The following is a 3,302-nucleotide window of genomic DNA, read 5'->3' on the forward strand; positions in this document are numbered from 1 at the left end:
CTCTACTGTATTTTTCTATTATGTTTAGTTAGAATCACAGTATATTTGTGAGAGAATATAAATCTGGCCTTGGGAAGGGGGAAGACAGCAATGAATCAATAAGGGAGAAGAAAAAAACAATTCAGTCTGCAGAAAATGGAAACTCATAATAACCCCACCTCAGTTTCGTTTGATATAAGGTGGGGCAGAGAGAAATTCTGGCAGGTTTTCAAGATTCTATTATTCTACCCTACAACAATAATGAGCATTCCTAGAATCCTTGGTGCTTCTGTTTCATGACCTTGCCTACCTCGAAGGGTTGACAATATCATGAACCACGTATGATTCACGGACTGCAACTTAAGATGTTAGAGATAAGTGACAGCCACTTAGGGATAATAGTTAAGTGGTTGGAGTAGGACTGAAGGGATCCAGATTCAAGTCCAACCTCAGTCATGAGAGCTCACTGGGTGGTTCTAGGCCAGCCGTATCTCTTAAGCCTGACCTAACCCACAAAATGGTTGTAGTGAAGATAAATGAAAGATGGAAATGCTGTGACTGCCACCTTCAGCACCAGGAAGAAGAGTGAGATATAATACATTTATCCCATAGTCATTTCCCAGTTGGACTGATGCAAAGCACTCTATGTGGGGCTGCCCTTGAAAAACACTCAGAAGCTTAAATTGGTCCAGAATGCAGCTGTTGAAATAGTATGATTGCATATTATTTTGGATGTACCAAGGTTCAACCAGATTACATTATTGTTGCACAAGTTTCACCTCCTGCCAGTATACTTCCAAGTACAATTCAAGGTGCTAGTTTTCATCTTTAAAGTCTTGCACAGTACAGGAAAAGGTTACTTGCAGGACTGCCTCTTCCCAAGGGTTTTTGCCCATCCCACCAGATCTGACAGGGTGAGCACACTCCAAATTGCCTTTATCAAACAGCGTTATCTGGTGGGCCCTAGAAAATGTGCCTTCTCTGTTCTACCACCTGCCCTATCTAGCACCTGCCCTGTGGAACAGCCTCCCCACTGAGATCCGGGAAGCCCCAGCTCTCTTGGTCTTCCAGAGGCTGTGAAGACCTGGCTCTTCCCCCAGGAACTGGCTGGGAGGTTTGTTGAGCCCAATATAGGTGCAATTGTTTTGACGGTTTTGTTATGATTCCTTAGTTGATAATATGATGGTTGTTTATAGATTTTTTTTTAAAAAAATGTATTTTCTGGAGTTTGTTGTGAACTACCCAGAATTATGTATTTAAGATGGGCAGCCATATAAATTGTATATATAATGTTTTATAAACATGCAGAAATCCTGTATGCTTTCCCAAGCAAGAGAAAGGGTGAACCATCTCTCCCAACTATTGTTCTCCTGAGCCACTTCTAATAGGAATTGATTTACAGTTGCATTGGCTTCCAATAATGCCTTCTTTATTCAATAGTCAGTCCTCCATGTTGTGGAAAGTGAAATGAATGAGAGTGAGTTGGATTACCTAAAGAAGCCTCTTATTATCCCAGGGAAGACACTGGGAGGGACACTGTCATCTTGTCTGATCATGATCATTCCTGGTCAATTGCTGCAATGCAATTGGTTGTTCCCTACCCTCTCCCTCATCCCAAGAAGATTCCTGCTAATCTGACTGTTCAGCAGGCAAATAAATGCTCCTCTGCTGACTCTGGACTTTTTGCCAGCCTGACAAATCTCCATTCCTGGGGAGTTAGGGAATGAGATATCCTCTGAGTAAGTCACGCTGCTCTGAAAATTAAGTTCTTCAGGGGTCCCCATTTGTGCAGATATTTTTATGGCTTCTATTCTTCTTAAAATCTGGACCCTTCAAGAATCTCAGTCAAGCTGGCCCATAAGTTACAACTTATTTGAGGAGCTCTAGAAAATATATTTGAAACTGAAAAGTTGCTGGATATTGCCACTTGATGGCACTATGTCTGAAGAAACACAGTATTTTTCTTGAGGCTTTGCAAATGCCATTTGTAATGAGAAAAAGTTTTTTTTCCCCCAAAACAAAGCATTTAGAACACCAAGAGGAATAATAGTAAATGAAACATCCTATACATGTGTCTAAATTGAAAATCACAGAAACAAAACTTTAGCTTGATTATATTTCCTCCCATCCTTACTGTGCTTTTTCCCCTTACTGAGACCAATGTTACAGAAATTTGCTCAATATTTCCCAGGAAGATTGCATTTGAATACCAGCAAATCTTAACCACATCTAGACTTCTCAAAATTGTTGAACAGAAAAAAAAATGGGGAAAAATAAAATTGCACATAGAGATCTTTGGGAAATGTTCGATGGCTGTATTTGAAGTAGTGCCAATGAGTGTAAAGTATTTGTTGGTTTTCCTCTAAATTTTTTTTTTTTTTTTGTCTGCGCTCAGTCATTGCTGACCCTGAAGTGACTGCTTGGACGAGTCCTTGCAGTTTTCAAGGCAATTGTTTTTCGGAAGTGGTTTGCCAGAGCCTCCTTCCTAGGGCAGAGCCCAGCTGGTGAGCGCAGGAGGCGGGGTTTCCGTTGCTTCACGCCCTTTTCGGGCACACGTGGTTTTTCGCGCTTACTGGCAACTGCTCCCAACTCCTTTTTGCAAGACGCCGCCAGCATTTTTCCTCCCACCGGAGTGAGAGTACCCATTTATCTACTCATGTGAGTTTTCGACCTGTTGGGTTGACAGGAACTGGGGAGGAAACAGGAGCTCACCCTGTTTAACGCGAAGGCTGGACTCGAACCGCTGAAGCGTCGACCATTTCTGGCCGGCAACTTTCAGCGTCATTAAGCCACTGCGCCACCGCGTCCCCCTTTTTTCCTCTAAATACTATAATGTAAATCAAAAATGCTCATCCTATGACATGAAGCACCAAATGTCTTATGCATGACTACAACTTATCCTTTTGGGGGGGGGGGAGAAAATGAGACCATGATTGTACCCTAAAGAGATACTAATATTTTTCAGCCACAGAGCTTTGTATATGAGTAAATACTTATAAATTATTCAGACCATAAAGCATCAGACAATGTTGGGATTTTCTGAGTATAGGGAGGGAGGAATGATATCATCTATCTTTCTACGATGTTTGCTTCCCCCCCCCCCCCAATGTAAAATTTGGTTACAGGGATATTCAATTTTTTGAATATTTTTAATGGAGGAAGAGGCAGGGTGAAAAATTACAAGTCATCTGCATATGTGGTATATTTCTGGTTTCATCCCATTACAAAATGAATTATGGATTCAGTTTTCATGGTGAGGTAATGTTTGGATTATAATATTAATACAAAATGTATACACAGTGCTGCATAAACTGTTCTAATTT

This window comes from Python bivittatus, unplaced genomic scaffold (assembly GCF_059951505.1).
Source record: "Python bivittatus isolate LINGU-HERP-01145 unplaced genomic scaffold, Pbiv_v1 ctg000980_np1212, whole genome shotgun sequence".
NCBI lineage: Eukaryota > Metazoa > Chordata > Lepidosauria > Squamata > Pythonidae > Python > Python bivittatus.